Genomic DNA, 23,860 nt, shown 5'->3' on the forward strand with positions numbered 1-23,860 from the left:
TTATCTGTATTTAGTTGTGATTATTTATTTACCAGGCTTAAGTAATGCAATGCTCATGACTCACAGCTGTAATGCTCAGTTTAGGAAATCTTGCTTTTATTTAATCTGGCTGTCAATTACTAGGCACATAGAACTCTGGAATGCTCCTTGGGAATGAAGTGTGATTATACCTGCTGGTCTTTAATGTGAAACAGAAAAGGTGTGAAGCAGCAAGAGTGCATACCTTAGGTTCATTCACACAATCACTCAACCCTTGTTCAGGCTTTTATTGATTGTCCCCATGAAGGGGTCATAGGGCAGGGCAGGCAGACAGCAGGCTTGCAGAATCTACATTGATTTCTACTGGAACTCCAACTGGAGTCAGGTGGAAAATAGTGGCTCAGGAGGGAAAGCATACACCTAGAATTAAGGAAGAAGAAATTGTTTTCAGTATCAGAACAGAGCTCACAGTCATTTTAGACAAAAATCCACTGCTGGTTCCTCCCCGCCCCCAGCTGTATTCATGTCAGCAGCTTAATTTCACTCAGATCTACCAGCAGATCCCTATCTTCCTTCTGCTGACTCCTGCCATAGGGCTCATACTGTGATCATAAAAGCCCTATTTAGGCATTTGTTAATGGTATTCATGAATGGGCTCTGGGGCTGTATATGCTGCTCCCTCCCATTCCACTGCTGACATTCCACTTCATTGAGCGGGTAGGTCTGTAGGAGGATTGTAAGCATATTTGGCTGAACATGGGTTGCAACACTCACTGCAGTCAGGAAACCTGGTCAGTTAAGAAATGGCTGAATAGAATTCATATGACCAAAAATATCAGATAATAACTTGGATGTGTGAATTAGACCCATCACAGTCTGACACCATCGCTGGAATTTTCAGATCACCCCAATGGAATTTAGCAGCAATGCTCTTCAGTGATGTCAGTTCCCACAGTGAGAGGCAAATGCACAATCATCAGACCTTGTGATGTATCTGTTACTCTTATACCAGTTGGGTGTACAGCTGAAGGGTGGAAGGCATGAAAGTTCCATACTTCTTTTTTAATTCTGTATAAAAAGGTAAACTATATAACCCTTTTTTTAACCTGGTACATTTCTCTGAGAATTCCATCTAAGGCTGAACTGAAACAACACCCCTTAACTTTGCCACCCTATCCGCAGCTGCTAGCATTTTGCAATTGAAGGGTACTCTGATTTATTTGTCTTTGTTTAGGGCAGTATTCAACTAAATAGCTGCACGTGTGCAAGGATTACTACTGGTACAATGGGGGCCCTCCTCTGTGTGTGCCCTGTGCCCTCCCCAAATCTCCAGGGGGTTGGGGGGAAACCCAGAACAAATTGGGGAGGAGGGGAGAGAACATTGAAGATGCTCAAAGAGAAATCCTTGTGCTGAAAGAAAATTTTGCTTTGTTGCTACATTGAATACAAACCTTAGTTATTTCATAATTTATAAATTGCTCTGCATTCAAAGAATACCCTAGAGGTGTACAGAAATAAAATATAAAGCACAATACAGCTCATAAACAATATGAAAACATAAAAAAGGTGCAGAAATTATTTGGCTGCTGATTTGGCTTCATAGTGACATCAGTGTGGCAGTGGGGATTCACTACTGCTGCCAGGAGCCTGTTATCAGGAAGTGCTTTCTACATCAAAACATTGTGGCAGTGGGGAGTGTGGCCACTACTGCTGCAAGGAGGCAGTGCACCCTATGTGGTGTCATCATGTGGCAGTTAGGGATGGGCGAGAATTTTGATTCAATCTGCATTTAAAGCCAAATCTATCAAATCTGCACTTTCCGAAATAACATGACAGCTGAAACACAACCATCCTTTCAAATTCACACTTACTTGATTTTTGCCATGCAGTTTGCCAACCAAACAATGTTTAAAATGTATATTTAGAGAAAACTGTGCATAAAAATAAATATGGGAGTAAAGATAATATGCAAAACTGCATTATATGACAAGAAATGGCTTGCAAAATGTTTACAGTAGTCAAAACCGCCTACAAAACTGTGTTTATTAGGAGAAATGCACACTAAAATGCTGGAGAATTCTCATGAGGATTTTTTTTTTAAAAAAATCACTAATTGCAGAAATGTAGAGAACTGAATTTAAGATTGGAAAAATGAGGAACTGGGAGAATAAAACCTGACAAATCTTTCCATCCCTGAGTGAGAAAAAGTGGCTTCCACTGCTGCTAGATGTATACAAACAGGCAGTTGAAAGGATTCTAGGTAGGATTTTCTCTTACAACACAGTGCCCCTTATAAGCCCTTCATTTCAAGCCAAGTTCTCCAAAAGACTTTTGGCTCAGCTTTAATTCTGCCTTCCATCTGCAACTGAAAGTCCAACAGATACAGCACATGGGGCTACACATCCTGGCTCACCTCAAGTGCAAAGGATCTAATGTCGAGAAGCCACGTGAAGAGGACATTGTCCTTCTTTGTATATATGCTGAGTTAATCATTGACCTGTACTGGTCACTCTGTAGTTCTCTAGAGTCTCAGGAACAGTTCTTCCAAAAAACCTGTTATCCCTTAACTGGCGCAGAAAAATTGGGGTAGAGAAGAGTTCTTTTTTTCTGGGCCTTCAAATCTAGCAGTTGAACCTGGTACCAACTACAGGCAAAACATGAGCTCTACCACTGAGCTATGACTCTACCCCTAAGTGTATTCTTACAGCACTATGCAAGCATGAAAGTGGAGGAGGCAGTCACAAACTCCATCACCTTGTCTCTGTAATATGAAATGCTATTCCTTTTGCAAAGTGGCTGCTGTTACAACACACACATACCACTGTCCTAATGCATGAAGGAGCTCCAGGCATATGGATGACCATGCATAAAGTTGACAAGATTAAGAGCAAAATCCAAAGACTATTAAGTATGCAACATAAGGATATAATTCACCATCTTAAACACAGTTAATAGGGAGTAAGTCCCATTGGGTGTATTCAGTGCTAACCCTACTTGGAGAAGACCCATTGAAGTTACTAGACATGATTAATGCAGATTCATTCATTTAAGTGGGTCTGCTCTGAGTGGGATGTACTTGACTACAACCCATAGAGCTTAGCAGGATGATTAGAAATCATATGATGTCATCATATATATGTAATGTCCTAGGTTTAATCCCTGGCATTTCCAGGTAGAAAGGCCGGGAAAGACCTCTGTTTAAAAGGGACAAGAGGCACTGTCAGGCAGAGTAGACATTTCTGAGCTAGATGGACAAATCATCTCATTCAGTCTAGTAAGCTAATATATGGGTTGTGTTCTGTAACTGAAACTTGAGCACACTTCCTCAGAAGTCAGTTAGGCATGCAACAAATATGGGACCTTCCGCTGCTGATTTAAAATGTGCATACTGGCTGTTGCAGGTAGGTGTTCTGAATAGGTGGGAGGTTTGAAAACATTTCCGGAGACGTGAAATAACAAACTGTGATTCAATTGGCAAGCTATTTCACAATCCCTTTGTGGACACACAAGAAGATGATTTCCTTGCTGGATCAGTCCGGCATTCTGTTTCTAACAGTAGCCAGAAAGATACCTCTGAATACTAGCAAGCAGGGCATAAAGGACCCTTTGTTTTTTCCCCACTCTTTGTTAATGTGACATACAATTTAGACTTGCATTATACAGTAACTTTTGCATAGGAATACAGAATGGGACGTACAGCTAAGCAGGTAATACTATACATGTGATGCAAAATGAATTATATCTGCATTGTGAAAACAGCATATCTACTCTTTAGGACAGGTATTCCAAGTGTATGCTGCCACTGTACAGGAAGGTGAGAACTCTGCAGGAACAAAAGGTTGCCCACCCCTAATCCTGTTGAAATAAGAGGGATTTACTCCTGTGCACTTAAAATGTAGTTAAAATGAGGATTTTAGCATAAGTGATATCAGTTGGACTTAGTGTTCTTAACTTTTTCTGGATTGCACCCAATGTTTTGATTTGGTTTTAGTGTAACATTTTGTCTTGGTACGCACATAACAAGCTTTTCAGCAGTCGGAAGAAGAGTCTGGCAATGGTTGGAAGGTTTATTTTAAGAGTGTTGGGACCACCTTAAATGTTGCAGATCTGGATTTTGAAGTCAAGGGCAGGTCCCCTCTAGTTCAAATAAAAGTGAAGAAACTATTTAAGAAACCTCTACTGTGTGCATGATGAGTTATACATGGCATTGTCCTTCCTCTGCTCACTGTGCCAAACTCCTAAGTGGGAGGAGATGGTGTTAATTATAGTACTACAGCATGCAAAGGATAGAAGGGGGGAGGTACTAGTAGGTAAGGTACTATGGAGGTACTACAAAGGTAAAGCATTGAAGACTTGGGGCCTGTTGACATGCTGAAAAAATCTGCATCTGGTGCTTTTTGCAGATCCTTTTAATTTGGACCGTTTACTTTATGTTTTTGCCAACACGCGTGCATTCTACTGCTTTTGCCTTTAAGTCCGGATTAAATGGATGCGACAAAAACCCAAAATTGCTTTTATAATCCGCACCAGCTTCTACTGTGTATTACCTTTTTTTGGCTGTGCAGTTTCTTCACCATTAGATCCTCCCTTTTCTCCGCCCCTTTAACTGTCTCTGGCCGTCATTTTGTTTCCTGTTTTTGACAAAGCAACTTCCAATTGCTCTTACCTTCCTTTCTCCCACATTCTCCCACTTCCCCCAATACATTTCCTCCCCCGCTCCTTTAAACAAAATCACATTTCCCACCCCTTCATTCTCTCTCTTCTGCAGCGACACCAACAACTCCTTGAAGGTAGCAGGGCTGGCGCTCGTAAAATTCCTTCCTTGGAGCTGTGGTTTTGGCGCTGTTGTTTACGTCTAGTGTGTGTGTGTGCGAGAGAGAGAGAGTGTGAGAAAGTGTGTGTGTGGAGGACCTCTTCTGCCTCGTAGCATCCCTCCGCTCTCCCCCAAAGCTGGATCTCTCCCCCCCTCGGGCTGATGCATGCACCCTTTTCGCAGCCACAGCGAGAGGAGGCTGGTGAAGGCGCCGCTGGGGTAATTTATAAGTGCCCAAAAGCGCAGGGGAAAGGGGAGCTGCCTTGGCGTCTCATCCCAGCATCTGCTCCACTCACAGAGAGCGATAATATTAAACGGTCAATGCTTCCTTTAGTAGCTGCTTTTAATGTCTCTCTATAGATAATTGTTTGGGGTTTTTTATGTTTCCCAGAATGCATGCTGAGGCTTGTCCCGGGGTGCCAAAGGCACACCAATCTCGCACAGGGACAGCTTAACAGCCACGGGTGGGAGCAATTCCCTTTCTTTCAGGCGCCTATTCCTTCGTTTAGGGAAACACCGCCACTTCCCTGCCTCTGCAGTTAACATGCTAATGTGTGGGCATGGCAACAAGGAAATGCTGAGAACAATAAATGCACACGCGTGTGAATGCTACAACGTAGCGAGGGCGGAAGTATGTGAACTGTCAAAATCAATCACAATGGAAAATCAACATTTTTAATGTGGATCTTGGGTCCCATGTAAACAAGACCTTTGTTACACAACTCTTTAAGATTGAGAAAGCATGGCTACATTGACTGCTTTATTAGAGCTTGTTTGTTGCTAGTGTTGGCAGTAGACAATTTTATATACACAAGGGTTTGCTGGATATATTAGAAGTCACGTCAACAGGAAATGCTACACATAAAATAAATATAAATTGCCTCCCCCCTCAGCAGAGGAACCCCACACTTACAAGCAGGCTACTGTGCAGAAGAAGCAGGCAGAAGATGTGGATTAAAATGGTTGTATCCTCCCATCTGTTCTTGCATGACTAGCACTGAATATGAGCCAAAACATGCATCCCTCAACCTTTTACATTTTATAGATATACAAAATCATTTTTTTAAAAAATCTCTTCCATCACTAACAATGGGTGGCAGGGGGAGGTAGTATATACCCCACTCAGCTTGCAATGTCAGCCAAATGACCCTGTAGAACAAATAATATACAATGCCCTAAGAAATCAGTGAGAGAGGCAGCATTGTGCTTCCTCTCCCCATTCTTCTGGACCTCATACATGCATGTGTATGTCATCCAGAAGTTTGAAGGGAGGAAGCATGATTATTGTTTGCGAAGTGTAGTGAGGCAGTAGTTGCTATACCAAAGCCTGATACCAGGCATGCTGCCTATGAATAGGTTTTACTAATTCCAGTGAATTTTATGCCCAAGTTAGGGTGCAAAAGCTTGTAGTTGTATGCCCTTAAATACTGGACAGCTAGGTTTAGGTCAGGTACTAGTGATGGGGCAGGGGGAGTTATTTCCTGCATTGTTGTATGTGCATGCATTTAACTGAAAATAACACATCTGACAATAAAAGAAAGCCCTGTATACAAGATACACAGAACACAGAATTATCGATACAAGCAAAAGCCTGTTAGTAACACAGACAGCACAAAATGCGAGGAAACAAAATCTGAATACAATTTGGGCATTAAGTAATTAAGGAATCTGCCATCTAAAGGCAAAGAGAGGTTGGCATTAGATGACTGGATGGGTCCATGTTTAGTTAGGAAATTGAGAATGTTTTTGGCTGCTCCACTGAAAGAGCACTTTTTTACCAAATGTTGCTGTCAACAACAAGGAAGAGGTTATCTCCCTTGGAAAAATACCACTACATGCAAGATATTCAGTTGCTGCTAACTGAACCCAATATTTTATTCAAACCAGCTTTCAAACTCCTTGTTGCCTAATGGAGTAGATGTTGCTGAGGTCAACAAGTAGTTTGATGCTTGGCAATAATATACATCCTCTGGTGGCCGCCTAATTACGTCCAGTGACATCAGGAAGCATTTATCAGTGCATTAATTCAAATGGTGTTTGGGCTATCAAGATCTGTTGATTTTAAGTATCATTGACTGAAACCTGATTAAGGTCTCCACTTTCTCGCCCCCCTCCATTTTAAACAGCCCTTGTCGCCTATAGGGTATAAAGAGTCACAACAAGTGATTAGTGAGCATCACCAATGAACAAACACAAGCAGCGGGCACTGTATGGATCATTTCAGTAACTGTTATTCAACAGATGTGTTTAATATGGCCTGCCTGGAAAACAGGACTATTCATAATAATACTAAAGATGACTAATAGTAGTAGAGTAATGATAAAGCAGTTCCTCTAGTGGTGTTGTCTGTTCTTGCCTTCATTAATATGGAAGACACGTTAAACACCTACCACAGGGACCACAAAGGTAATTAGGAAAAGCTACTGTGACATTGCAGTGCCTGCATCTAGTTACTGGGCTGCCAAAACAGAAAAGAAAAAAGTTGACAGTTCCTGCTTCCTTTATTAGGAATGTGTAACTGTTTTCTATCGACAGGAATGCAGCGGAGGTTTTTCCAGCATGCTGGGCTGGTTTGTATTTTAAGCTGCTGCTGCAGTAAAAGTCCTGCTGTCTGCTCTATACTTGCAAGAATATAGCACCGCAGTAAAAACACTTTGGTGTTGTATGTGGGTGGCAAGAAAGCTCTCCAAAATCTTATTGTAAATAATATTTAATTGCAAAGGGTGACAGGCTATTGGAAGTCAGTGTAAGTGAAAATCTAGAAGTGGTTTTGTTCTGGGGTGGCGGCGTGGCAGGGGGAGGGACCAACCATGAAGTCCGTAATGTCCTATTTGCAGGAAACGTATGTCTTATACTCTCAGATGTTACAGTGTAGCTATACTGAAAGGAAATAGATATATTTCTCCCTTAGTACATTGTTTAAGGGTTGCAGCAACCTATTCAGATAAGATTGATTTGATTGATGTTGCGCCTCCTCAATAGCTGAAGAGAGATTGTGGAACTGATAGCAACAACCTCATAACAACCTCATAACCCCATCTCTTACTCTATCTGGCTGCTTATTTTGAAAGCCAACTATTATTTTTATCTCCCCCTTTTTTGGGGTGGGGAAGCAATAGGCCAGTTTGGGGAAAGGGTTGGTGGGTTGTCCTCAAAGTGAGGGAGATGCAATGGAGTGAACTCCCCAAGAAAATGGATCTCTGTTCATTTTTAGGGCTACACCTCAAAATAATGAAAGTAGTTCCATAATATCCAGAAAGGGAAGATCGGGCAGAAACAACTTTATCATATTACTAGAAACATCTGACAATGGGACACTTCATCTCTAAGAACTGAAATGAGAGGCACAAAGTCTCCCTTACAGTAACAACCAGCACTCTAGAAGAAAGCCATGTATGTAACAAGACTTAGGGAGTAAGGAAGCCCACCATTTACACTGCTGGGGCACCCTTAGGCTTAGGAGCTTAAGCAGTAGGAGCCAGAAACATGCTCATGTAGCAAGATGCCAGTGAATGCAGCATGCAAGCTGTAGTTACTTGCAGAACCAGCAGAAGATAATTATAATTTAGTTATAATTAAATTAAAACATACAATTAATTGCAAAACATTAAACCTCGGTTTCCTGAAAGCCTTTAAAAAGGGACTTTGTGTGTTTTCTTTTAAAAAAGCAAAATATTTTAGTCCTAAAAATGAACATATAACCATTTTGGGGCGGGGGGAGTTCATTCCGTTGTTTCTGTTTCAGTCTGCATTACCACAGTAGCAATAATACTAGCCGTGGCTAAAAGTGAGCCCTGGGTGTGGAAATGTTGAATACATTTATTCTAGACATTAGTATTTAGAATACTTTGTGCTAGATATGTGGTGAGATGACGATGAGCAAGGTTTTCTTTTGCCCAAGAGAGCAAAGGATAGATCATGGAGATACTGTAAATAAAGAAGGGACATCATTCCAAGACACATGGTGGTCCAATGGTAATGATAATCTTGGCAGCCTGGGATATCTGGAGATACTGCCCACATGGTGGAATTTTCCGGAAGTACTGCCCAGGTGGCATAGTCTTAGTGCTTTCAAATGTTTGAGGTACTTCACAGACATTGTCTTCGCGCAAACCTGACTGGAGCCTTCTAAGATAGGTCAGTATTATTATTGCTCCCAATCTGCAAATGAGGGGAGGAGGCAGACACAAGATTTGCAGTGAGTCATCCTGCTTAGCAAGATCGGCCGTGCTGGTCCTATTTTCCATTTCTACCCACTGCAAGGATATTACAGCCAGGCAATTAGGCCACACCATAGATGCCTATTTCAGCTAGGGAAAGGAAAGGAGAGTGACTGTTGTAAAATGACTAGGAGTATGCACAAGTACAGACAGACCATGTGTGCAGTGAATGCATGAGGAGGGAAATGGGATCACCATACCCACCTCCCACACCCAGTGCTCACACATTTGGTTTTAGTGAGAAAGGGAACCAATGTATGTTTAGCTTATATGCATCCCCCATTAATCGGGAAGGTCCCAAGGCAAATCTTGTGTCTGCCATGAACTCATCAGGTGGCCTTAGACAAGCCCCTGCCTCAGCCTCCTCTCCTTATTTGCAAATTGTGGGTGATAACAATGCTGATCTACCCTTTAGGCAGAGCTTGGAAATGTTACTTTTTTTTAAACTACAACTCCCATCAGCCCCAGCCAGCATGGCCACTGGATTGGGCTGATGGGAGTTGTAGTTCAAAAAAGTAACTTTCCCAACCTCTGCCTTTAGGGCTGTGGTAAGGCTTACAAAAATACATTGTTTGTGCAATGCTTGAAACTTTTGAAAGCACTAGGAGCTATTATTTGATCTAAAGGAGTGAAGTGGCTCAAAGCAATTGATTCCGATCAGTTAAAACCTTGATTTAAAGGCTAATTTAGAATGCAGTGAACATGTGGCAATGGGCTGAAGTACCTCGTGTCTAATTATTACTTTAACTCAAGTATTTCACTGGTTTTTGCTCTTTATCTGAGACTGAACTTTGCCATGCTACAAGTAGGAGGAAGTCCATTCATGCACCTGCACATTCTACTATTTTTGCTGTCTGATTGTACACAAACTAAACTATTCTGTGTCTAATTACCTCCTACCCCAGACATGGGGGAGGGCAACCCTATTGTCTCCCTCCTTTGTTTTCAGCTTCATATGCCTGCCCTTCACCAGGCTGCATTCCAGACTCCAGCAAGCTGCTGTCTGTGAGGAGTCCTGCCAGAATTATGCCTTGTTAGACATGAGGAGGTTTCGGTGCCTTGCTGCCATCCACTCTGTCTAAAGAATTCAGAGCTCGGCTGTGTTCATGCTGCTATGTGAAGAACAAAGGAAGTGCAAAACCGGCCTTGCACACCATGCCCCCCCCCATCAGAATTAATTGATTTACTGTTTGCAAAGAAGCAGGAAAAATTATCTGACACCCACTGAAGTTGACCGCATAGATTTTGTGTGTGTGTGTGTGTTCATTCATGGGACAAAGATCCTCTTCTCATCCGCTTCTGGGTCTAAGAGACTAAAACAGCTGAAAGTGTATTTCTTCCGTTGGTTATGTATCCCTACAGGCTGGATTTCACTGACAGTAATGGGGAGATGCCCATCTGTAGTCTGAGCTGTAAAAGGTCAGCATGGTAGCAGTAGCGTGCGCAGAAATGGATCAGGAGCTTAATGAGCCATCTTGATGCCTTTTCAGACATATTTTCATGATGCTTTCAGTAGTGGGGCAAAAAATAATACAACCCTTCCCATATCGCCTTATGCATATGCTAACAAAGCCAGCTTGCTAGCATCTTTCATCGAAAATTAAGATAAACGCTTCCCTCTGTGGTCATTGCAGTCTTTTCATGCATCTTTAAAAGCGGTACCAAAATACAGCTGATGCATTTTATGTTTTTGTTTCAGCGTCAAAATAAGCTATATATTGGTTTGTTTTGATTGATATAGCTCCTGCCTTAAGGATGCAGGACAAAACTAGGATTTAAAAGAGAGAGAGAGAGAATGAGTTAGCCTGAGGGCTGAATCCAGTCCCCAAATTAAGTTTATCTGATCCTCAGGTGGCACTATCAAATTTTACAGCAATTTTATTGATCTACCAGAATAAAGAACAGGCTATAAAATAAACTCAAAATGCAAATGTAAAATATAATGAAAGGCGATAATCTTCTTTAAGCTATATTCTTGTGGAACACTCTCCCCAGGAAGGTACACCTAACACCATTATTATCCATCTGTAGATGCAGGCAAGAGCCAGTGTGGTGTAGTGGTTAAGGTGTTGGACTAGGACCTGGGAGACCAGGGTTCGAATCCCCACATAGTCATGAAGCTCACTGGGTGACCTTGGGCCAGTCGCTGCCCCTCATAGGCTCGTCATAAGTCGGAATCGACTTGAAGGCAGTTCATTTACATTTATTTAGACGCAGGCAAAAACATTTGGTTCTTAGCTTTGGAAGGTCTTTGGAGGGGTTCTCTTGTGTAGCCTTCCTAAGAAGGTTGCTCCACTGCCTTATGTTTTTGTTTTTAACTTTTTAATATATTTTTATTCTTTTACTTTCTTTTTTCTTTTAATTTTTTATTAACTACAAGTCACTTTGAGTGTGCATATGTGTGTAGAAAAGCGACTAATAAAATTTAATTAACAATAATAACAACAACATCTGCCATTGAAAGCTAGAATCTGATTTTAGGCCACAATCCATCACAGCACAGCTATTGATTGCATGGGTTTAGCTTTGTGCTTGATGCACTTAACTCTGTGTTGTTATTATATCAGTGTGTGAAATGCTCTTTATTTTGTGTTCCACCACCTCAGCACACTCCTGTGGCCTTTCTAATCAGATTTCCAGTTATCCATGGAAGTAAAATGCAAAGATAGAATTCCAGCCCATGACTCCAAGCCAACATCCTGTTCACTAGACCTCATTGGCTCTCAAATGTCATCCACCAAAGCTAGCCCCTATTTCAACAGTTCCGAAAGCTGCACATGTTCTGTTAATATGTTACAGCGGCAGCCTCCAGAAATTGTGGGGAAAAAGTTAAACCAGCTCTATACAAAGCAATGCCGTCTACTTTTGGACAGAAATCATGTGATGATACGAAATAATCCCAGCTGGAGAGAATTACTCTTCCAACTTGAAGTCAAGGGGAAGCTGATTGTGGTTAGCTGGAGCTGGAACTAGTTGGCTGACTCCAGTTTGCAAAGAAGCCCAAGACTCAGCTGGAACTAGAAGCCACCAGGCATGAAAACGTAAAGGAGCATTTAGACTGAGTTATTCGTACTGTGAACAGGATCCAGGGTCAGTAGCGTAATCCAAAATTCTTGAAGATTAATGTTTTTGATGAAAGGCATCAGACGAAGGATTTAAGAGAAAGTGGAGAGCACCAGCAATGAAAAAATCTGCAAAGCTAGTAGACGGGATGGGGAAATAGAAAACTTAACTTTTTTTAAATTTATTAAATTTATATCCCTCCCTTCCTCCCAGAAGACCATCTCTTGGTGAATCAGAATGAGTGTCCGAGAATTATTTGTCATACCAAATGGCTGAAGAATTCTGTGTAATGCAAAAACTGGTATACCCTTTCACCAAGAGCTAGGTAATAACTAGAGCAAGCACTCAGTGTGACAATGTACACATAACTAGTATTATAACAGCTATACAACCTGCCAGTGAGTTTCCAGGGCCAGTTTAAAGGGTTGGTTTTAAACTTTAAAGCCCTAAATGGGTTGGGCTCAGCTATCTGACAGATTGTCTTCAGTCACTGAGATCTCAACCAGAGGCCCTATTGGTGTATCTAATTCCTAGGTCTGTGAGAAGAGTAGGGATGGAAAGATCTCTCAATTCTGATTTTTTCAGTTTCTCATTTTTCCCAACTTAAATTCAATTCTCCACATATCTGCAGCAATTAGTAATTTTTTTAAAAAAAACCTATGAAAATTATTTAGCAAATAATAAATACAATTTTACAGGCAGTTTTGACTAATGTACAGATTTTTGCAAGCCATTTCTCATCATATAATGGTCCGCCCCCGGAGACTAATGGATCCGGAAGGTTTCCAAAGGGCTCTGGGGGATTTTCCGACTGAGAAGACTGGTGCTCCTGTCGAGGCCCTGGTCGAACTGTGGAATACAGAGATGACCCGGACGGTTGATACGATCGCTCCCATGCGCCCCCTCCTATGTAGAGCTCATACAGCTCCATGGTATACCTTGGAGCTGAGAGCGATGAAGCAAGAGAGGAGGAGGCTTGAGTGCAGATGGAGGCGAACTCCCGATGAATGCAATTATGCCTTGGTAAGTGCCTGCTCTAAGCGATACATACTAGCAGTGAGGGCATCAAAAAAGAGCTATTTTGCTGCCACCATTAAGTCATCACTTTCCCGCCCAACGGAGCTTTTTAAAATTGTACGAGGGCTTTTACACTCTGGCCCTCGGGACATTATAGATTCCTCTGTAGCCGGCTGTGACGAGTTCGCTGGGCACTTCCAAGATAAGATCGCATGCATTCGCCGGGACTTAGACTCCACTATTATAGCAGTTGGACCTAATGAAGCATCCAGAGCACTGTCTTGTCCTTATTTCTTGGATGAATTTCAGTCTGTGCAGCTTGAGGATGTTGACAAGATCCTTGGAATGGTGCGGGCGACCACATCTGTGCTGGACCCTTGCCCCTCTTGGCTGGTGAAAGCTGGCAGGACCGGAACCGCCGGCTGGGCCAAGGAGGTGATAAACGCCTCTTTGAGAGAGGGAGTGGTCCCTGACTGCCTAAAAGAGGCAGTGGTGAGACCACTCCTGAAGAAAGCCTCCTTGGATCCAGATAATTTGAACAACTATAGACCTGTGGCGAATGTTCCGTTCCTGGGCAAGGTGCTGGAGCGGGTGGTTGCCGGCCACCTCCAGGGGCTCTTGGATGACACTGATTATCTTGATCCATTTCAATCCGGTTTTAGGCCCAGTTTTGGTACCGAAACAGCCTTGGTCGCCCTGTATGTTGACCTTTGTCGGGAGAGGGACGGGGGAGTGTGACCCTGTTGATTCTCCTTGATCTCTCAGCTGCTTTTGATACCATTGACCATGGTATCCTTCTGGGAAGACTCATGGAGTTGGGAGTTGGGGGTACTGCCTGGCAGTGGCTCCGCTCCTACTTGGTGGGTCGTCACCAGAGGGTAGTCCTTGGGGAACATTACTCGACACCCTGGACTCTCCATTGTAGAGTCCCACAGGGATCGGTACTGTCCCCCATGCTCTTTAACATCTACATGAAGCCGCTGGGTGCGGTCATCAGGAGTTTTGGGGTGCGTTGTCATCAGTATGCTAATGACACGCAACTCTATTTCTCCTTTTCATCCTCCTCAGGTGAGGCTGTTAACATACTAAACCGTTGCCTGGCCGCGATAATAGACTGGATGAGAGCGAACAAACTGAAGCTCAATCCAGACAAGACTGAGATGCTGTTGGTGAGTGCTTCCCCTGCCCAGATGGTGGATGTTCATCCTGTTCTCGATGGGGTTACACTCCCCTTGAAGGAACAGGTTCGTAGCTTGGGAGTTCTTTTCGATCCTTCCTTGTCACTGGAGGCCCAGGTGGCCTCGGTGGTACGGAATGCTTTCTACCATCTTCGTTTGGTAGCCCAGCTACGTCCCTATCTGGACGGTGATGACCTCACCTCTGTTGTTCATGCTCTGGTAACTTCTAGATTGGACTACTGCAATGCGCTCTACGTTGGGCTGCCCTTGAAGATAATTCGGAAACTACAGCTAGTCCAGAATGCAGCGGCCAGACTGTTGACGCGGACCAGAAGGTCCGCTCATATAACACCTGTTCTGGCTCGTCTGCACTGGCTCCCTATTTGTTTCCGGGCTAGATTCAAAGTGCTGGTTTTGACCTATAAAGCCTTACACGGCATGGGACCGCAATACCTGGTGGAACGCCTCTCCCAATATGAACCTACCCGTACACTACGCTCTACATCTAAGGCCCTCCTCCGAGTGCCATCTCATCGAGAAGCTCGGAGGGTGGTGACTAGATCTAGGGCCTTTTCAGTGGTGGCCCCCGAATTGTGGAACAGTCTCCCCGATGAGGTGCACCTGGCGCTGACGCTGCTATCCTTTCGGCGTCAGGTGAAAACCTTTTTATTCTCCCAGGCATTTTAAAGTGTATTTTAATCTATTTTTAAAGTGTATTTTAACTGTACTTTTAGTGTTGTATTATGATGCTGTCTGCTTTTTGTTGTTATTTGTTTGTTTTTGGTTTTTGACTTTATTATATTTATTGTAGTTATATATTGTGTTGTTTTTATCTCTTATGTACACCGCCCAGAGAGCCGTCAGGCTTAGGGCGGTATATAAATGAAATAAAATAAATAAATAAATAAATAAATAAATATAATGCATTTTGCATGTTAGTTTTCACATATATTTATGTTTATGCATAATTTCCCCTAACATATGCACTTTTTGTAAACATTTTTTATAAACATTGGTTGGCAAACTGCATCGCAAAATTTGAATAAGTGCAAATTTCAATGGATGGCTGTGTTTCAGTCCTCATGTTGTTTTGGAAAGTGTGAATTTGATAGATTCAAACTGATTCAGAATTCTCATCCATTCGTAGAGGGGAGTGACCTCAAAGGAAATAACCTTTTTTGTGGTGGCACCACATTTTGGAACTCTCTCCATGTAGCACTGCAGGAGGCAGGTACACTTTTTCCAGAAGTCCTTAAAGACTTACTTGTTTTGAATGGTCTTCCCTGGGCAATTTTTGGCCTGCTCACCAGATGCAGGGTAGCATATTATCAAAATGCTAGAATTGTGAGCTTGTTTTATTATTGAGTTTAGTAATTGTTTTTATATATACTTAGTTTTTTTATTGTTGCAAGCCACTGTGAATGATTTTTCTCCAGAAAAGTAGCATTTACATATTTTAAAATAAAAATAAATGAGCCCATTCCAAGGCAGAATGGATTCCTGTGATGGAGATGGAATCCATATGGACCATGGCAACACACATACACAAGCCCACTGACCTATGCTGGTTCTGCACTGAGTACCCGGGGGCAGATCAAGGTCAAATCAAGTCTATGGCTCACCCACTTGGATCTCAGTAATGCATGCCAGGTCAGCACCCTTGCCCATGAATTAGTGAGGTCTTATTATGTACCCACCTGGCATTCAGCGGCAGCATCAAGAAGGTCAAGAGCTACCAAACTTCAGAGAACTAGAGGAAGGGCCCTGTAGAAGTACAGCATTGAGATGTATGTAGCCCCCACATCCTCAGTGATGAGCCACTCCCTCACACTATACCCAGTCCCTGCCAATAATTACTGGTACCAGTGTACTACTTCTTATCACCCCCATACATATTCACTAATAGGCAAAAAACCATGCAGTTTAAGAAAGTACCTATAGCCCACAGATATTTCTATCAAACTTTAAAAAGACCTCCTCTCTGAGATATTGTACTGCCCTTTAAATATCTCTCTGAGATATTGTACTGCCCTTTAAATTTGTCAAAATGCAAACACCATTTGGGTTGGTCTTTCACAGTCCAATCCACTTCCTGTGTAGCTTGGAAGAATTTGGTAACATCATTCATTCATTGGCGATCAGTCGTAGCTGAGTAAGATTGTCTTCCAAGATAAGGTCTTTAACAGTGGGTCCGTAAGTGACTGTGGAGGCCAATTCTGGATCCACACAGACTCCCACAGTGAGGACATCAGTTTCCAGATGGAAGATGGTCGTGATGAGGATTTGTTTGACGTGCCTTCCACTTAGCTCGTTTGTCCCATTCGCCCTGTATTCGTGCTTTTTCAAAGTCCACAGCACCTTTAATAATAGCCAATCTCCATTTGGGGTGTTCATGGGCCAAGACTTCCCAGTTGTCGATGTTCATGTTACATTTTTTTAGATTCACTTTAAGAACATCTTTAAACCTCTTTTGCTGTACACCAATGTTCCGTTTTCCATCCTTAACTTGGGAGTAAAGTAGCTGCTTTGGAAGATGGTGATTAGGCATTCAAACAACATGGCTGGTCCAGCAAAGTTGATGTTGAAGGATCATTGTAGTCTTTGCTTCTTCTAAAATGCTAACATTAGTCAGTCTGTCTTCCCAAGTAATTTGCAGAATTTTCCGGAGGCAGAGTTGGTGGAATCTTTCAAGAAGTTGGGAGTGGCGTTTATATATGGTCCATATTTCATAGGCATACAGTAAGGTCGCTAGTACAATGGCTTTGTAAATTAGCATTTTGGTCTCCCTGCGAATATCCTGATCCTCGAACACTCTACTCTTCATTCAGGAGAATGCGGCACTCGCAGAGCTCAGACAATGTTGAATTTCAGCATCGATGTCAGCTTTTACAGAGAGATGGCTGCCAAGATAGGGAAAGTGATCAACGTTCTCCAATGTCACACTATTGAGCTGGATTGATGGTGCTACAGAGGGACTAGTTTGCACTTGTTGATGAAGCACTTTGATTTTTTTTAATATTAAGTGAGAGCCCAAGCTTTCCATATGCTTCTGCAAAGACATTTAGGATAGTTTGAAGATCTTTCTCTGAATGTGCAGAGACTCCATTATCATCAGCATATTGAAGTTCTATGACAGAGGTTGACATTACCTTACTTTTTGCTTTCAGCTTACTGAGATTAAAAAGCTTTCCATCTGTTCGATATATGATTTCCACACCAGTAGGAAGTTTCCCCTCTATAAGGTGTAGAATCGTAGCAATGAAGGTAGCAAATAAGGTAGGAGCAATGACGTATCCTTGTTTTACACCTGATCCGACTCTGAATGGATCACTCTGAAAGCCATTGTTGTCCAAAATTGTTGCTATGTTGTCACGAAGGAGTCGCAAAATAGTTACAAATTTATCAGGGCATCCAGTTTTCAGAAGGATGGTCCAGAGAGTGGTTCGATTCACAGTGTCAAAGGCCATCTATTGAACGTAAGGGATTTGTATCATAATTTGTTGGTCCATAGATGGCCTTTGTGGCATTAAAAAAGCCGTGTGCATTGTGAACATCTGCAAAGTGCTGGATTTCTTGAGCTTTCTTTATCCACCAGCCGTTCTTAAGTTCTCTAGTTCTTCTTTGGACCTCAGCCTTTGCACTGGCAAGGCTTTCCTTTTCTTGTCAATGATATGTTCAATCTCACTATCATTCTCATCAAACCATCCTGATGTTTCCTAGTTTGGTATCCAATAGTTTGTTCACATGCTGCAATAATGGATGTCTTCAGTTTAATCCAGTGTTGCTCGACATTTTCAGGGAGTTCCGTCGGTAGATGTTTCTTGAGAGTCGTTTGAAAGCAGGCTTGCTTAATAGGATCTTGAAGGGCATGGGTGTTCATTTTACGCCTTGGTTTTCTTCCTTGGAGCCTACATTGAGGAACAACATTAATGGCCATAGTGGATCGAATTAATCAGTGATCTCTCCAGCAGTCATCAGCATTCATCATGGCCCTAGTGAGGAGTACATCACAACGATCTCTGGCACATACCATTATGTAATCCAGGAGATGCCAGTGTTGTGACCGAGGCTGTTTCCATGATGTTTTAAATTTATTTCTTCTAATGAAAGAGTGTGTTTGTAATAACAAGATTATGCTCTGCACATTTAGTCAGAAGTAGAATGCCATTCAGGTTGCTATTCCCAACTCCTTCTTTCCCAATGGTTTCTGGCCATAAATCAAAATTACGACCGACTCTTGCATTGAAATCACCCAAGAGGATAATTTTATTCTCCTTAGGTATCTCTGATAAGATGGTGTCCAGCTGGTTATAAAAACTTTCCTTGATGTCTTCATCAGCATCTAATGTTGGTGCATAAGCACTTACAATAGTTGCCTGCTGGGTTTTGGCAAGTTTTAACCGGAGAGTTGAGAGTTGTTCATTAATGCCAGTAGGAACTTCTGACAAGAGCTTCACAATATTATTTTTAATAGCAAAGCCTCCTCCATGTATTCGTCGTTCTTGTTGAGGCAGTCCATTCCAGAACCTCCTTTTTCTTCCTTCAGTTGTCCTTCTCCTTAAGTTTCTTGAAGTACTGCTATGTCAATATTAAAATGACTCAACTCCCTTGCAATGATGGCAGTCCTGTGTTCAGGACGTTCACTATCTGTATTGTCCAGCAATGTTCGTATATTCCATGTTCCAAAATTCAATTGTCTTTTGCGACCTCTAAGTGGTGACCCCACTGGATGCGGTAATCCAGTCAGGGAGAGAGATGAGGCAGACTATGTTTAGGGCACCTTTTCTAGCCCCCTCCCCATAGGGGTGAGCAGAGTGGATCCTGAATACGACTGCTCAGTCGTGGATATAACTGCTGAACTACTCAACTGCCTTGGTCCTTGAGCCAGGACGACTGAGTCTGTATCCACCGCCCATGTGCAGGTCCATGACTAGGGGCTTCCAGATTTCACAGTCCTGCCCCCGTTGCCATTCGCCAATCACCATGGGACTTTTGGTTTGGTTTGATTTGCTTGAAAGACGCCTGTGCGTGAATTTGTTTTATGTGGAGAGATCGGTGCACAACGATCAATACAAAATCTTGACAAAAAAAGGCTTTGATCCAATGGCATGGATACCATGATGATTAGAAGTCTTTTATCTGCTGCAGCCATCTGCCTTCACAGCCGTTGTAATGTACACATTGTTATCCTCCGCCTGTTCTGCTGTTGAGGACTTTCTTGGATCATTCTTTGTCTGGTTCCTCTCCCTTGACCTTACCGCCATGGGTGACCCTGCTGGGAGTACATTACTCCCGACGGCATTGCTCAGAGGGTTCATTGGAACACATAAGCCCAAACAACACAACAAGGTGACGATCCAGCGAGGAGTTGGTAACATATGCCTCTGAGCATATGGTGAATGGTGGTAATACCTGCCATCTCCAAAGATGGAGAATTGCATTTTTTAATGTTTGTTGGTGTTCTTTTTACTTTGCTTCATTCCTGTGTTACTATTGTTTCTACAGAGAATCTAAACTAGAAAATGTTATTTCTCTCATTATTCATCCTAGAAATCTGTGTCAAATTAATTTTTAATAATTTCAAAGCCTTTTTTGATCAGTGTCATGTGATGGTGAAGACAGCCTTTTGTGTTTCAAATTGGAGGTTATGTTCTATTTCTATTTGGGGCGCATTAACAGTTGAATCTGAAACTGCAGTGTGATGTAAAATCAGACTGATTACAATATGTTGCTACTTCAGCAATGACTCTAGCTGTTGGAAAAGACAAACTTAGCCTGCCCAAGATGCATGTTTTCAGGCTGCTATGTTTAAACCATTTCATTTAAGGCAAGGTGGGCACTGTCAATTAAAAACATAGAGCACACCTAGAAGTTTGCTAGAATATATATCACCTCCCAATGTTTTATCTTGTGCAAACTGAGACACTCCTGATGTCCACTGGAGAATAGTCAGTGCCATTATTCCACAATTCTTTTTGGAGTTTTTTTAGTGTAAATTTTGCAAAGTGTTGCTGTACTTCACATATTCACAGAAATAGAAACAAAAGAAAATGATTTCCTATAGGAAACTTCACTAAAATTGCAAAGGAAATCAGACATATTCAAAGTGACCATCTGAACTATATCAACTGTCTTAATAATGTTGCTTCCTCCCTGCTAAAACAAGATCAGCACAGCACATGTCTTCTTTCTATTATGTGGGCTGATTGCAGGTGTTGCCACCACTCACCATATGCTCAGAGGGACATTTTACCAAATTCTTCCAAGCTACACAGGAAGTGGATTGGACTGTGAAAGACCAACCCAAATTGTGTTTGCATTTTGACAAATTTGTAGGGCAGTCCAATATCTCAAAGAGGAGGCCAGGTCTTCTGCTCTCCTGCTGGATTCACTATAGCCGCCTACTTTCCCTGCTTTTAAAGTTTGATAGAAATATCTGTGGGCTATAGGCACTTTCTTAAACTACAAGGTTTTTTGCCTATTAGTGAATACCTCTGCTTTTTAATCCGGGAGGTAAGAAATGGGATCCTGTGCAAGCTTGCTGAGAATGGAGTGATCATTTACATGCTTATTGAGTTCAGTGGGATTTACTCCCCTGCAGTCGTGCTTAGGATAGGTGAAACTGACCACGGGATGGGGAGGAGGGGAGGAGGAGGAGGTAGGGGAGTAAGGGTGAAGGGGAGGGGGAGGGGAGCAGGAAGGAGGGGGAGGGGAGGAGTTCAGTGTGATTTACTCCCCTGCAATCATGAGGAAGAAGGAAGAGGGGAGGGAAGAAGGAAGGGAGAGGAGAGGAAAGCAGGGGAAAGCCAGGTCTGATCATTTGCATGCTTATTGAGTTCAATGGGATTTACTCCTATATAATCATGGTTAGGATATGTAAAACTGACCATGAGGCAGGAGCAGAGGGAAGGGACAGGAGAGGGAAGGAGAAAGGGAGGGGAGAGGGGAGCGTAAGGAGGGGTATAGGGAAGGAGGGGATTGGAGGGGGAGGGGGAATGGAAGGGGCAGGGGAGGGCAGGTTTGATAATTTGCATGCTTATTGAGTTCAATGGTATTTACTCCCATGCAATCATGCTTAAGATAGGTAAAACTAACCATGGGGAGAAGGAGGGGGAGGGGAGGGGGAAGGAGGAGATTGGAGGGGGAAGGGATTGGAGGGGAAGGAAGGGGCAAGAGGGAGGAGATAGGAAGGAGGAAAAGGGAGTGTGGGTTTGATCAGTTGCATACTTGTTGAGTTCAGTGGGGCTTATTTCTGTGCAATCATGTTTGAAAATGGAAATGGATTGCATTCAAGTTGATTCTGACTTATGGTGACTCTATGAATAGGGTTTTCATGATAAACGGTATTCAGAAGTGGTTTTACCATTGCCTTCCTCTGAGGCTCAGAGGCAGTGACTGGTCCAAGGTCAACCAGTGAGCTTCATGGCTGTGTGGGAATTTGAACCCTGGTCTCCCAGGTCGTAGTCCAACACTGACCTGTGGGAGGGGCAGGTAGGGTAGGAGGAGGGTAGGAAATTGGGTAGGTTGGCACTGGGCAGAGGGAAAACCCCTTTCCTTTCCAAAAGGACAACATTGTGAACCGTATCATTGCTTTTCAGCATTTCCCCCACCTTTTTATTCTACAGCAGGCACATGTAGCCTCCCACCCAAATTTAAACCAAAGTTGTCCCTGGCCATATCCACACCAGGCCTTTATTTCACTTTGGACAGTTATGGCTTCTCTCAAAGAAACCTGGGAAGTGTAGTTAGTGAAGGGTGCTGAGAGTTGCTACGAGACACCCTCACAGAGCTTCAGTCGGAGCAGCTGACTGTTAAACCAGTCTGGCCACTGGAGCTCTCTCAGGGAAATAAGAGTCTCCTCTCAGTACCCTTCACAAACTACACTTCCCAGGATTCTCTGAGGGAAGCCATGACTGTCTGATGTGAAATCAAAGTCTGGTGTGGGTGTGGCCCCTGATTAGTCAAGCCAAGCAGCTGGGAGTCTGGCTTTTAGAACACTGACAGTTGTTCTTACTGAGCATGCCCAACATTATCATTGAGTTCAAGCCAAAATTTCTTAAATTAATTAAAAATCAGCCAGACATTTTTATACTTTTAAACTGCAGAAGATGAAGGTCAGTGTATGGGGCAAAGCCAGTAACAGGATTACAGGTACTCTGTGGCCATGGCTGAGTTTTAATGAATTTCAACAGATTATGAGAACTCTGCGAGAAAAAAGTCCAAAAGGGCTCTGGGTTTCTCTCTCTCTCTCTTTAGACTTTGAACTCTCGATTCTCTCTGACTATTTTATTCATCTCCATGAAAATTTACAGGTTTGTTAAGCAAGCGTTTCTGGGTTCAGAACTGTAGGTTTTGCAAGGTTTTGTTTTCAAGAGAACTTATGGGAAGCATCAGAATGGGAAGAGGGGTATTTACAATTTAACATTGCGGAATGTAAAAAATCCATGCTGGCTATAGTGGCTGTATAAATATAATCAGTCACATTTTAGAGAATGTTTCCATACCTGACCACAATCTTCCCATGCTCACAAATAAACATGAAAACCTATTAATTAAAATAGTAGAGTAGCCGAATGGTCATTTAAACATCAGAGGTTGTGCGCTAAGAATAACAAGAACATTGTATAAAACCATTATGTACAGCAGGAACAGAACAATCTCTGCTGTTAGGTGGACTATGATTTTCCATGGTACTAAAATGGCTATGCAAAGATGAGGTGCATAGTAGTGGCCAATTATAGTCAATAACTGTTTCTTGGGGCTTCGACCCGGTGAAGAAAATGCATTTTAGAGAGAAGGATTTAATAACATGCTTTTCAGAAGTTGTTTCAGTCGGTATTTAGCAGTAGATGACTGTTAATAAGCCTTTATCTTTGGCACCAAGGTAAGTTGCTTATGCTCATCTGGGCTGTGATTTGCCCCCGATTTCTACACTAACCGCCAGACTACAGAAAGCAGGTTACAGCCTTATATGCATTGAAGCTGTCTCAGCCTGTAGAAGCTGGCAAATTGTCCTAATATGTCTGCATGTAGGCCAGCATGCACTATACACAGCAAACCCATAATATCAATCCCACCAAGTGTTGTAAGGCTACTTTACCACTGTCTGTCTGGTGACTTCATTTCATGCTTTGTTTTGTTTTTAGCTCTTGAACCTTCTTCCTAAATCTTCTCAAAAGTAGTGCCCTTCTCCAACACAGGAATATAAACCAAAGAAACCATTAGGCTATGGACTTTTACAAATGTTTCACCAACTGCATCATGTAGAGTAACATCCATCAGTGACAATAATGATTCCTGGATAGAGAGAGCCTCAATATTGCACTAATGGACTTATACAACAGTCCTAAGTGAACTGTCTTTTTTTCCAAAATGACTGCCCTATTCTTGCCCATTAAGCTTATAAAAGCAATTGTCACCAAATTGGTACGTCTTAATAGCTCTAAAAGCCCATTATACTCCTCATTTTAGGTTTACATGGAGCTGAAGAGAATGGGGTCAGAGATGGCACACACCAGTTGGAAAATGGGAGATGCATTTTCATGATACCTTTTGCAGACACAGTGAAATGCCAGGGGCGTGTTAGGTCA

This window comes from Rhineura floridana, chromosome 5 (genome assembly GCF_030035675.1).
Source record: "Rhineura floridana isolate rRhiFlo1 chromosome 5, rRhiFlo1.hap2, whole genome shotgun sequence".
Lineage (NCBI taxonomy): Eukaryota > Metazoa > Chordata > Lepidosauria > Squamata > Rhineuridae > Rhineura > Rhineura floridana.